The 14268-nt window shown below is 43.4% G+C and overlaps 1 pseudogene; it reads right to left on the bottom strand.

The window, feature by feature from the left end:
- Positions 1 to 7054: 7054 nt before the first annotated feature.
- On the bottom strand, positions 7055 to 9033 carry LOC119169599 (very long chain fatty acid elongase AAEL008004 pseudogene; annotated as a pseudogene).
- Positions 9034 to 14268: the final 5235 nt, after the last annotated feature.

Below are 14268 nucleotides of genomic sequence, written 5' to 3'. Positions count from 1 at the left end.
GCAAATGCACACGTATCCCAACCCCAATATATATCCGACAAACATATACAAGATCTGCTGTGTCGAGGTTGCCACGTTCACTCACGCGCTGTGGAGTTGTACCGAAAACCCGCAAGGTACTAAGTACGGAACCCTTCCGCCGTGGTAGGTTGCTGCCTTCCTCAGCCCCATCCTCAGCGACCAACTCTAAGCCGTTCAGCAGGCTCGTGAAGCGGCGGTCAGGCAAGACCTTTATGTCTCCACGCGGGAGTAGTCCTAAGGCCCGGTCGGCAACACCTCTGCCGGACTACCAATAAAGTTGTTACCAACCAAATGCGTTCGTTTTACACCCATGTACTCTTGACCACCGCAGCTAAAGTTCGACCTCTGAATGGCTTAGCCGCACTTCGTGTAAATCTACATATATGTAAAGCAGTAGAGAGTATACGCACCAGAAACCAAGAGTTCATCGTATATGAGAGAGTGGCGGTGAAAATCTTTGTGCGAAGGCTAAGAGTTAAAAAAAACATGGTCAATCCCTTTGTCTTAGGAATCGGTGTAAGACGAAAGTAAAATGTCTCTTTACAGATGTATAGTTTATAGCTTACTGTACCTTGATATTGGAAAGCTTATGAATGTCTTTCGCTGTTAGAGAGCTAAATTTAAGCGCCGCTTTTCGTAAATTCATCCACGTCGACGCTTAAAGATAGCCTTTCATCGCGACGGCTAGCATACATGAATGATAATTGATTTATGATTAAACATGCTCTTGTGGTCATAGATGACTGTGCTGAATCTAGTATTCAACGCAGAAAGCGTAACTAAAGGAAGCGGAGTGACAGCCAAAGGAGCCTGACTGACTGTACTCAAAACTTGGGCTAAGGTTACCTACAACCCGCATGATATAGTTATTGAGTGCCACGGCACTATTCAAGAGAAACGCAACGTACTTTTATGTTCCCGCTTGGCCAGCTACAATTTCAGCGTGGCGAGCGTAAGCGGGGAACGTGGAGTTACAACCAGGTGAAGCAAGCGCGTTGCTCTACGCGTAACAGAACTATTGTAAGTATGGATGCATACTATGAGCCATGGCCACGTTTTGGGTAAGGTTGCCTCCTGGCAGTGTGTTAAAGCGTTGAACAAATTCCATTTCTTCTGTAGGAAACGCACCGAATAGGAAGGATGCGTAGAAATGACTTGTTGAGAAAACTAATCGTGAAATCCACAGTCATAATGCGTTATTACACTTTAGGAAGGTTGGAGGCCAGCAGGGGTAGGAGACCCAGCCGGGTCCTGAACAAAGCAACCTCCATCTGGTGTGAACCTATATATAGGTGACAGGAAGCGTCAAGTATTCCTGGCATGAGATGAAGACATTGCCATAACTTGCGATGGAACAGCCACATAAGGGGCAGGCTGACTAGTACTTTGTGGTGTGGAAGAGGGCAAGACGTGAGAGGGTAAGAAAGCTATAGGCCTGAAGTTAGCGCCGCAAGTGTTGGAGGCGCTGGGAAAGGAATTCGTACTGTGAGGGAGACGTGAGGTGAGAGAAGGGGTAGTGCAAAGTGATGTCTATGGAAGCACGCTTCTTGCATAGAAATGAGCCATCTGCAATATATTTTGTATGTACTGTACTTTTGTTCTTGTTTGTAGCCATCGTTTGCGGTGGCATACGTGTAAGGTAGCGAAGACACCCTCAAACTGATTGATCAGTTTTTTTCTCTGGTCTCCCACAGCAATATTGTAGTAAATAAGTACTTCTGTTACTCGTAGAGCAACGCACTTGCTTCACCTAGTTGTATCTTCACGTTCCCTTAACCTTCTAACTATCACCAAACAAGCAGTTTAACCGTAATGAAATCAAGTTTAGCTCTTCCTTCTCTCTCTTTTCGCAGGTCTGTAGCTTCATTATGTCTTTTTCATAAAATTTACTATAATAACTACCTGAAATAGAAGTTACTTACAAAACCCTCGTATGTATCAGCTTGCATTGATCACCGCGATAAAGTTGGAATTACATCATGTCATACTAAATGTTTTCATGACTCATTCATACCGAGAAGTTGTGTCAGTCGGAATGGCCTTCCCCTCAACATCGCTGACATAAGTAATATCAATTTGTTCCGTAAAACAATTGCTATTTTGTGAATATATAGATATTTATGTTTGTTACTGTTTGTAAATCTTTCCTTTAGCAAAATTCTTCTTTTGTGCTCCTGCTGCAGTTACTTCTCTTTCTTTGTCTTGATGTGAGTTTTTACCATCCACTTTGTAGTTTTTTTCCTTTGTTGTTTGAAGATTTTCTGTATTATTACGTATCCCCATCCTCTCTGTAATGTTTTCGGAGCCCGAAGATACAATAAATAAATAAAAATAAAAAAATTGCCCCGTATCTGCATGTTAATCTGCAAATGTCGTCGAAAAACGATAGCTTTGCGTGTGGGGAGAGTGAACAAAACATTTATTTAATGTTCTGCGCAAGAAAATCGGTAAATGGTATTCTGGAGGCGTTGCGTTATAGTGCCTCGAGCGTGCAGTGGAGGCGAACGAGCGCATCAAGTCACGTCACACGTGAAACATGAGGGCTGTCTGGCAGTTTTTTTTTGGGGGGAAAACGAGACGCGGAGCTTTGAGACGGGCGTGCGCGCCCGTCTCAGAGGTGATAAGGTGTAGAACGCAAGGCGACGGGTAGGTGCCGCCACCGTGTCGTCTCAGCAAACCGGTGGAAACACTCGCCTTTTCGGGCAAGCGTTGCATGGTCAGCACAGCGTGATAAACATACGGTCCTTAGAATTACTTCAGAATGCCTTTTCGAGTAAAAGACGCACATACAAAATATGTAAGTGTTTTTATGCTGCCTCGGATATGTGCAATAATTTCTTTTTAATTGATAATCGCACAAGTATGAATGCTTAATCTTGAGCAACATTGGTGGGGGCTGCGGATAGGGTCGGCCGTTAGGCGTATAGACTGGTGCTGTTTGAAGTACCCGGTACCGTAAAGTGTGGACAAACAGACGATGTACAGACAGACAGACAGACAGACAGACAGACAGACAGACAGATCAAAATGTTTGCATTGAAGGTCCCCAAGAGAGACTATTGTCTTCAATAAACGAAATGAAATGAAATTGCCGCGGTACCGGAGGAGCACGCCATGCGTATCCATTCTCGGCGGGGGCGGTGTTGCTCTGTCAGTCGAATCGTGAGTGATGAAATCGGCCGCCTCGTTTTCAGGAGGACTGAAAGTGTGCGGCCTTGGTATTGCTGGTACGGCGTAGCATCCACATAAGTCACAAGGGTCGATTGATTGATATGTGGGGTTTAACGTCCCAAAACCACCATAAGATTATGAGAGACGCCGTTGTGGAGGGCTCTGGAAATTTCGACCACCTGGGGTTCTTTAACATGCACCCAAATCTGAGCCCACGGGCCTACAACATATCCGCCTCCATTGTAAGTGCAGCCGCCACAGCCGGGATTCGAACCCGCGACCTGCGCGTCAGTAGCCGAGTATAAGTCACGAGGGTTGCCGTCTGAACTTACGCCTCAGTGAGGAAGCTCGCGCTGCTCTACCGGAGGTGCGTGACTAAAGATTAATAGAAAGTTATCGCACTGGCTAAATAGCAGTGTGAAATCTTAGTAATGTGACAGATGCTTCAGAAGCAAATACTTGATTCCGTGTTTTGATTTATAAAGTGTACAGAGATAAGAACAAAGTAGTTGCCCTAAAACCAGAAAGTTTGCTTACGCTTAGGCAAAAAGTTGACACAAGGCTAGCGTAATCACAGATTTTGAAGTGTGTAAACTTTGGCAATTTGGTAGGACATAACTGATTGTTGAAAATGAGCGCTCTTTTGAATCCTTAATTTTGCTTCCGTAGTTACGTTGTAACTACTTCTAGGTTGCGCTGTTCGTATATTCAGTTAAAAGCAGCGTGCTTAGGGAGGCATCCATGCGGCTGTGGACATCAAACAGAATAACCATCATGTTGCTTACGATTAAAAAGATGTTATTGAGGTAGAGGAAACTGTTCGATGAAACAACAAACGATGTCTGTATCAGTGCTTTCTGCTCACCTATACTCACAGGTTGGTTAAAAGGAGTAAAGATCGTGGTTACCTTAGAAAAGTGCATTTGAGCGCTTGTTCGTACAAAAACAAATACTTTTAAACAACAATTCTTATTAACCTAACGACTTCCATGAACAGTCAAAGCATTCAGCGGTAATATAACCGCACGTTTAGAGCAAAAGGGCGCTTTCACCACGCCCAACGTAACATGGGGTATTTCAAAGCACTTGGCCTTGTTAGGCGTTACAAGACTCATATTTTCTCAAAACTTCCTGTTTCTGCGCGTCACGACGCGCAGCGTAAATATTATGCATGACGTTGGCATGATGCGACACGTTAGTAATACGCCACTCGTATGATGCAAACAGGTATAAGTAGGCTGGCACATAACCACAAAATCGAGTGCTTACTGCAGTTCCGCAGAGACCATCACTCGAGCACTACCGGCTTCTTGCACTTCACCTCTAGTTCACATTAGCGATTAACACTCACCACGCGACGGGATGAAGATGTTGCTTTGGTTACAAAGCGACGACTTCGGCTCAGTCGCTCCCCACTGGATTTTTCTGTCGCGTGAATGCGGCCACACGCACCAGCTTCTAAAACCAAAACAGCCTATCTCAAGACCCTGGACACACAAAAAGATCTTCAATAGCAATAGTTGGCATACTTTAAATAGTGTCCACAGCAGCAAAAAAACAAGAAAATAACAAAGTAATCAATACGTTCTTGTTATCTCGTTCTTATTGTAAACACGACAACGTCGCAACAAGTGATTTTTCGAAAGGTATGACACTTCATTGTAACATTCCAGCATACCACGAACATCTTCACTATACCGGTGTGTTACTGAGGCAGTTTTGTGTGCGGTGCAATATTGTGCTAAACTGCATAGAGGACATGCTCTTATTGAATGATTTCTGATTTGTTTTGATGAGCAATACTCACCTTAGTTTAAATGATATACGTGTGGGTGTCACTTGAAATATTTGATCACGTTGCTGCTTTGGTACCGAAATGTGGCCGCGAAGTTTTATCATGTCACAACGAAACCACTGATATATCATCATCATCATCATCGTCATCAACCTGACTACGTCCACTGCAGGACAAAGGCCTCTCCCATGTTCCTTCAGTTAACCCGGTCCTGTGCTTGTTGCTGCCAATTCATACCCGCATACTTCTTAATCTCGTCTGCCCACCTAACCTTCTGTCTCCCCCTAACCCGCTTGCCTTCTCTGGGAATCCAGTTAGTTACCCTTAATGACCAGCAGTTATCCTGTCTACGCGCTACATGCCCGGTCCATGTCCATTTCTTCTTCTTGATTTCAAATATGATATCCTTAACCCCCGTTTGTTCCCTAACCCACTCTGCTCTCTTCTTGACTTTTAAGGTTACACCTACCATTTTTCTTTCCATTGCTCGCTGCGTCGTCCTCAATTTAAGCTGAACCCTCTTTGTAGATCTCCAGGTTTATGCTCCGTTGCTAAGTACCGGCAAGATACAGCTGTTATGTACCTTCCTCTTGAGGGATAGTGGCAATCTACCTGTCATAATTTGAGAGTGCTTGCCAAATGTGCTCCACCCCATTCTTATTCTTCTAGTTACTTCAATCTCATGGTTCGGCTCCGCGGTTATCACTTGCCCTAACTAGACATAGTCTTTTACAATTTGAAGTGCACTATTACCTATCTCGAAGCGCTGCTCTCTTTCGATGTTGTTATACATTACTTTCGTTTTCTGCAGATAAATTTTAAGACCCACCTTTCTGCTCTCCTTGTCTAACTCCATAATCATGAGTTGCAATTTGTTCCATGAGTTACTCAGCAATGCAATGTCATCGGTGAAGCGCAGGTCACTTAAGTACTCTCCCTTAAGTCTTATACCTAACTGTTCCCATTCTAGGCTTCTGAAAACCACCTGTAAGCACGCGGTAAATAACATTGGGGAAATTGTGTCTCCCTGCCTTACATGTGTCTCCCTGCCTTACACCCTTCTTGATTGGTAATCTGTTGGTTTCTTTATGAAGCACTATTGTAGCAGTTGATCCCCTGTAGATTTCTTCCAGGATGTTTATATATACTTCATCGACGCCCTGATTACGCAGTGTCTGCATGACGGCTGATATTTCTACTGAATCAAACCCCTTCTCGTAGTATATGAAGGCTATGTATAGTGGTTGGTTATATTCTTAGCATTTTTCTATTACCTAATTGATAGTATGAATGTGGTCGATTGTTGAGTAGCCTGTTCAAAATACTGCTTGTTCCTTTGGTTGATTGAATTCAATTGTTTTCTTTACTCTGTTAGCGATTACCTTTGTAAATAGTTTGTATACTACAGAGAGCAAGCTGATCGACCTGTAATTCTTCAAGTCCTTGTTATCTTCTTTCTTATGTATTAAGATGATATTAGCATTCTTCCAAGACTTTGGTACTCTTCCCGTCAGGAGACACCTCGTAAATAGGGTGGCTAGTTTTGCTAACACAATCTGTCCTCCATACTGTTCAAACCTAAGAGAATAGATAACGCACAGTATTTCGTTTCACAACACCTTTCAAAGAAACCTGAGGTGTGTAGGTGTTAACTTATCAGTATTTAGTTGATCACCAAGAAAATGGAGCCAGCAACGCAAATGAGAAATGATAGATCAGTTCAGTTCTTGGTTTAGTGGACCCTTACGTTAAAAATTAGTTACATATGTGCCTTCTGATAGAAACTTACGACAATTTAAAGCTCGTGCTGCTTTTATGTGGATGTAAACACATTGTTTTCTAATTTCCGGAAAAAAATGTTTTTTCTTCTAACTTTAAAACAGTTTTCGCTCAAAGATTGGTTCCCCTCTCCCTCTGATGCTCTTTCTTACGAATCAATATTTCTCACAACCTCATGCAAGCTGTACGATGTCCGGATCATCACTTTTAGATAATTTTCATATCGCTTTTTAATTATGTCGCTAAGAGCGCATCCCACTGTGTAAAATGAGAACCTTAAAACATACATGAAAATAGGCACAAGTTTTACTTTTAGTCTTTCTAACAATACAATGTTTAACCTTGCCGGTATTGACGCGAGCTCCATTTGAACCAATTTTACATACTGTAGCTTGCGCTACCGCAACCACAATTGCTTTCAATAATAATGCGAATGAACAGCACGAAAACAGGACTGCGAAGGAGTAACAGACAGGACAAGAGCTGTTCACTTGCAGTATCACGTACCAAGTGGCCCTTATAATATTCTTCTGCTTCATATATTGTCCACTTTTATGTCCCGTACAACGTGTTAGGCTTAGGTCGGCATATATTCAGTTGAATGAAGTTTCATGACCACTTAAGTATGCCAGTAGAGCTTGAATCTATAGACTGTCTCATTTGATAAAGCAGTGCGTGGACACATAAAGATATTTGTACTCTGGCAGCCTTGGCCCTTGGCATTTGCTAATGATATATGTTAAGCAACAGGATTGGAAGAAACTCCATAGAGAAACATTCCAGTCTAAAAAGTCTTGTTGCATACGGGCCCAGGTTACCGCGAAGATTTTTCACGCATATCACACGTACCTTTGATGTTTGTCAGCCAATATTTTATGCTCGGCCACTCTGAACTCATTCACTTCTGATGAAACTAGAGAAAAAGTATATATATCATACAAACAGTAGCCCAGTACGAGTTACTGGCTTCTTGACTCAATGTGAAATTGTCACAGTGACTCTTTGGCATCAAATACACAGCACTCGAGACAAGACACCCGTTTTTCGCCAGCAAAAATCACAGAGTTCAGTCAGAAGTTCAATAACTTTCAGGTGCACAAAAAGAAAGAATAGACTAAATTTCTCAAAGAATTTTGCCATTGACCACAGATTTCTTCGTTACGCGCACCTTCTTCGCCCGGTAGGTTTTGACGTAGAAGTTCATAAACAGGCTGAAGAAGAAAATAGCTTCTGCCATGGAAACGTACGTGTGCGCCCTAGGGTAGTTGCAGTTGAAGAAGAACGGCATCAGGATGTGCACAAAGAGAACCACGAACTGCGTAAGTTGCAGCAGCGTAATGTAGCGCTTCCACCACAAGTACTTCTGCATCGGGGGTCCCAGAGAGCTGAGAAAGTAGTACGTGTACATCACCACGTGCACGAACGCGTTTACCATGACGCAGGCTATCCCCTGGCCTTCCGCACCGTGAACTATTCCGAACCACCCATTGAAGACGACCACACTGTGATGCACGACGTGCAGCAAGGACACGTGCGAATCCTTCTTGCGCAGCACGAAGAAGATAGTGTCCAGAAAGTCGAGTATTCTGAACATCGAGTACGACCAACCAAGACTTAGCAGAGCCATGGAGTCTTCGTCCCGGGCGTTGAAGTCTATGCCCTGGCAGATGGGACTGTATCCTTTGCGGATGTACGCGGCCGTGAAGAAGGCGTAGACGTAGTAAGCATTGCCAACCACCATGAAGGCGTTGTAGAGGATGATGAGTGGCTTGATCCCGTCGTACGGCTTGCGGTTCTTCATGAAACGCGGGCCACCCACTTTAACGATGTAGACGTAGGAGACGATCAGGAGCGTTATCAGCGTCTTGTTGCCCAAAAAGTACCAATGAGCTGTACGTGGGTCCTGCGGCTGGTAGAAGGGAAAGCCGCTGTTGGCCGTCATCGATGCCGTCGCCATCGTGGTTCTGCTGTACAGAGACGAATGTCCCTATCAGCTTGTGGCCATTAAATCTTCTACACGCCGAGCGACGCACGAGCTGGCACTTTTATAGCCTCTGCGCGGAGCCAAAACACTTCGTTAATGAGTCCGCGTCAGAAAATGTCGGGATCATTTTGAAGGTCTCGCACGTCAGTGGCATGAACGCTGAAGAAAGCGACCACATACAGAAAATTGGGAACAAGACGTCCTCTACTCTTGGACATGTAGCCCAGCCCTGTTGCCCGAGGTGCAGCTAATGCAGCCTTCTCGATATAGGATATATTGGTACAGCGAAGCCGCCCGGCGTGGGACCCTCACTTGTGAGACTGGCGAACTGTAAGATTTGACGCGGCGTTTGTGCAACATCCTTGTTTTGCTATGAGGAAGAACGAAGCGATCCTATTCATGACGTACCATAAATATTATTAGCCACTTTGGAATAGCCGGAAAACTAACTCTCTCACTTCCTTTTGGGAGCTAGCACCTATGAACATCATTAAGGCTGCAACATAGACTGCTGTCTTTTTTTGAGGTTTCTGATTTCGCAATGTTTATTCAACTCTAAACGATTTAGAACTAAGTAATTTTGCAAGACTATGGTCGTCGTACAAGGTGCATGTTCACGCTCCCGATAGACATACACTCCTCAGCCTTGCCATCCATAGTATGCTTCACTGCATTAGATGTGGAATGCTAAACAGCTTCAGGAAGACCGTTGAATTGCAACTGCAATGACCACCCAACGGGCAGCTGCGTTAAATGATGTATTTTCTTTTTGCATTAGTGCACCATTCATGTTACAATTCTTGCGTACATCCGCACATCCACACTGAATGTACGCATTATGATGCACACATATTAAACGTCGAAGTAATTATCATTTATATTAATCAGAACAGGCCGCTGCATACAAGCTGGCGTGCCATATTATTCGAGTGATTTATTCGCAAAATCAAGGTGACGGAAATAGTGAAATGTTTTTTTTTTCTTATTGCTATACAAAGCCACTCAATAAGTTTTCATTAGATAACAGCGTTCAGAAAACTTACACAGCCGCCTATCAGCTTCGCTGGCCTATGCAAATCACACGAGGATAGCATTCAAGAACAACTTCAGAAAGTAAATAGCAACAAACGCAATGACACCTGGACAGGAAATGAGTGCTTGTTACGCCAAGCCAAGCTTCCCTATAGGACTAACTCAGCGGAAAACTAAGAAAAGCCCCTCCCTTTAACAAGGAAGTTCTCTCTGTGTGAAGGCCACGCTGTATCAATCTTGAAAGTTTACTTTTTGGGGGCACTGCCACTACAGAATGGGATGGTTCTTTTGTTTTGAAGTAAAGCCTCACTCTAGTCGTTAGACTATAGTTTCTATCGGTAAAAGCGGTTTCTTTCACTGGTGTGTGTGTGTGTGTGTGTGTGTGTGTGTGTGTGTGTGTGTGTGTGTGTGTGTGTGTGTGTGTGTGTGTGTGTGTGTGTGTGTGTGTGTGTGTGTGTGCGCGCGCTTTTGCGTTTGTGAGCACATACTCATGCGTGAGGGCGTGTGCGTGTGTTTGTGTGTGCATGCATGTGTTTTTGTGCATGCGTGTGTTTATGTGTGTGCGTGTGTGTGTAATGCGCAAGCGTCGTCATGCTCCTTTAAGACTATATCGGTGTTCCCTCGTTAGGCGTATGAGTGGTTCGGGGCGTGAGAATGCTGCTCATTTCATACCAGGCTCACTTACAAGGTTCACGAACAGAGCATCGGCAGCGCAAACGTTAAATCGCTTTACGTAAAAATTCACGGCTACGATGACGATGGAGTTCATTATGTAAGTATTCACCGCTACGATGATATTGCATTGCCTTATGGTAATATTCGCTACTACAATACCGGTGAAGGTCGTCAGGTAAATATTTTACTCTACGATGATGATAAAGTTTATTGTGGTTACTTTTTTGCTTATTTCACCCAAGAATATACGATCTAGATACACAGCATCAAGAATACCGCTGTCCCTCCTCAAGAGAATATGCGCCTACGTGCCAGTGAGTTGTGTAGCCATGCTTAGATGACGTCACAGTGCTTTCTAATGTTACGATAGTCGACTTCCCCATAAATATAGAGGTTTGTGTAAATGTTAAACTGCACGTTCTGGAAAATTTTACGGAAGACTCTGATATTGTTACTCGGTCAAAAACGGTTATTTCATATAGAAACCTAGAACTTTCATATTCGAACGAAGCAAGTGCGCTAATTAGCATAGCGAGAACACTTTGGATTTAACAGATATTTTGTTGCCACTGCTCTCTTACGAATTACCAGTGCAGGTGGAGCGTTGATGTTTAGGCGCAGGTGCATGTAGTACTGAATTTTAATTTTGTGACCAATTAAAACGATCAATAAGAATACTTAAACTGCCATAAAGAACGTACTAAAATTTGGTACCATTACTGCTAAGTCCCAATGGTCATTTGCGAAGAATTTAATGTGGATCAGTTTTTATACGGTAAGAAAAACAAGTATGGTTCAGGGAATTAGTCAGCATAGGTTGCAGGTGTAGTTGATTTATGTGCAAAAAATATGGTGATTCAACGTTTTCCCGACGGCCGGCGTTGATGAGTGCAAAGTACTTGACAATCGCGAACAACTTCGGCGAAAAGCCGCAAGGCGGTGGTAAGACGATCCACCTGTTTATGGCACTAACCTACATGGGAAACCCAGCACAAATTTCGTGGAAATAAAACTAAGAAATAAAACTGCCTGACAGTTGAGCCCAAGACCAGCGATTTTTCGCGAGAACATTGCAGGCCGAAGGCGAATGAATGAACTAAGGCGACATGAAGGTGAAATTCCACTTTATCTTTCCTCTCAGTCGATCCTTCTCAGCCACACATTCGAAATCTTTCTGCACCTTACGGCCTCCGATATCAGCCCACCTGCGCAGTCAAGAGACGGTGTCACACGAATTTTTTGTTCTCGGCTGCTGACCCGTGGGTACTCGGCTGCTGACCCGCAGGTCGCGGGGTCGAATCCCGGCTGCGGCGGCTGCATTTCCGATGGAGGCGGAAATGTTGTAGGCCCGTGTGCTCAGATTTGGGTGCACGATAAAGAACACCAGGTGGTCGAAATTTCCGGAGCCCTCCACTACGGCGTCTCTCATAATCATATGGTGGTTTTGGGACGTTAAACCCCACATATCAATCAATCATCAGTCGTTCCTTTGGCAAGATGGCGGCTGTGGCGACCATCTTACTAGGGGCATGATAAAGTGTAATCAGTTAGCGATGAAAAACGAAGCGTTTCCCTCACACGCCCACCGTGTTTAATGTGTGAACTTCATCGGGTCACATAGTGCTCCAAGTGCGTTTTACAGTTACTACTTTTCCTTAGTGAGCCTCTAATCGGAGGCATAGTTCTTTGAAGATTCAGTCACCCATACTCGTTTTTGTGTGTTGTTTCGTCGAGAACAACTTTATTTTAATATAGAACGTAGAATTTACATAACATATCAAAGCCACTTCATCTTCAAGTGGACACTATCAGAGAAGAGTATGTTTCCGACATCTTGGCAGTGGCAAAAGGTGGCTTCACTTCTGCTGGCAAGGCATTGCAGGAGCTTTCACTCCAGCACTTTTTCTTTAATCTTCGTTGGGGGCAACCTTAGCATCTTCACTGGACTATAATAATGTTGTACTCTCTCACTCCTGTCACGTAATTACCTCATCATGTGACGTCACAATAACATCATCAGTCAATATATATATATATATATATATATATATATATATATATATATATATATATATATATAAGGGAAAGAAGTGCATACCTAAAGGCTCTTTTTCACGAGTTTTTACACAATATTAATAACATCTAACACACAATAATGCCAAGGAATGTATAGGGGAAGTTATTACAGCCAATGTTATGTAAATAAGAAGAAAGAAAAGTGGGTGAAAAAGTAACTTGCCATGAGCGGGAATCGAACCTACGACCTTCGAATGATGCGTTCGATGCTCTATCCACTGAGCTATTACGGCGGCTATCCCCCCAGCCACTTTATTGGATTTATATGTGAATTTAAACGTGGAAGTGTCAGTCAGCGCCATTTGTCGCCATAGAGGCGAGTGTAGAACACTCTTCTATGAGCCTGTGTGGCGTCACGTAGGACGTGAACTCATTACGAGTGGGCAGCTGACTAATAGTCCCTCGTATACAACCTAACGGCACCAAGTCTGCCAGTACGAGACCCTCGTTAATAAATAAGGGAAAGAAGTGTATACCTAAGGGCTCGTTTTTCCATGTTTTGACACAATATAATAATATCTAACAGACAATAATGCCAAAGAATGTATAGGGGAAGTTATTAGAACCAATGTAATGTAAATAAGAAGAAAGAAAAGTGGGTAAAAAAACAACTCACCGTGAGCAGGACCAGGTTATTGAGCAGGATATTCAAGGTCGTAGGTTCGATTCCTGCTCACGGCAAGTTATTTTTTCACCCACTTTTTTTCTTCTTATTTACATTATATTGGCTCTAATAACTTTCCCTATACATTGCTTGGCATTATTGTCTGTTAGATATTATATATATATATATATATATATATATATATATATATATATATATATATATATATATGCATCACTTTTGCCGACTTCACCGAAGCCAACGGCCATTATTCTCGCCTTATTAAAGACAGCCAACAAGTTCTACAATGAGCCTTCCACATTCGGAATTCAGAAGTGTCGAATACCTATTGGAAGGCCTTGGTAGAAAAACGAGGTAAATCAGATGTAAGCTGACTGGCTTTGTTTGGTGTCATTGTGGGGCAAGTCGCTGATCGTTTCGTTTTCACGCCATTTCTTCTTGCTCTTTTGAAGCTTCCCTTCTGGCTATCCCAGATGGTAAAGTGGTCGCCCCGGTGTTGGTGTCCGGCACTCTTCTCGGGCACAAATACTTGAATGGAACGAATTTTCGAGTCAACTGAAAACCTCTTCATCACAGCTCCCTGCTACGAAGGAATTACTATTTCCTGTTTCACGGTGAAAATGCATCGGCTTGTTACATCCACATATACTGATTGGGCAGTGACCATTAGCTTAACATGCTAGTTTGAGCAGCTGACCAAGAAAGAAAACGCCAGCTAGTGTAAACGTGTTTGCCGGCTTCCAAACCAGTGGGCCCGTTCTTGGCCGGCCGCCAGTTGCAGAGAGGAGATAGCGATGATCACCAACGATCTACTCCAGAGGATGCTAGCAAACAAAATATCGCGGTAGACTAATGTTGCGCACGTGTGCTTTAAGAAGGGCGTAAAAAGGAAGACAGCGCAGAAGAAGGCGAACTTGTATTCGACGATAATTTTACTAATGCCTAATAATGCCCCACATCAAAACACCACGATCAAATGTCGGAACTCAGTAATTTAGTAATATTCGAGATTCACAACTGCTCCATCGTTTTGGATATTCCGTGAGCTTTGCGCCTGAGGACAACACTGCCAAAACAATGTTTTGTTATTTTTCCGGTCTAGACAACACA

This window comes from Rhipicephalus microplus, chromosome 2 (genome assembly GCF_043290135.1).
Source record: "Rhipicephalus microplus isolate Deutch F79 chromosome 2, USDA_Rmic, whole genome shotgun sequence".
In the NCBI taxonomy this organism is placed as follows: domain Eukaryota; kingdom Metazoa; phylum Arthropoda; class Arachnida; order Ixodida; family Ixodidae; genus Rhipicephalus; species Rhipicephalus microplus.
Note: the sequence above shows the minus strand (reverse complement) of the source record. Positions and strands in the feature narration are given on the sequence as shown.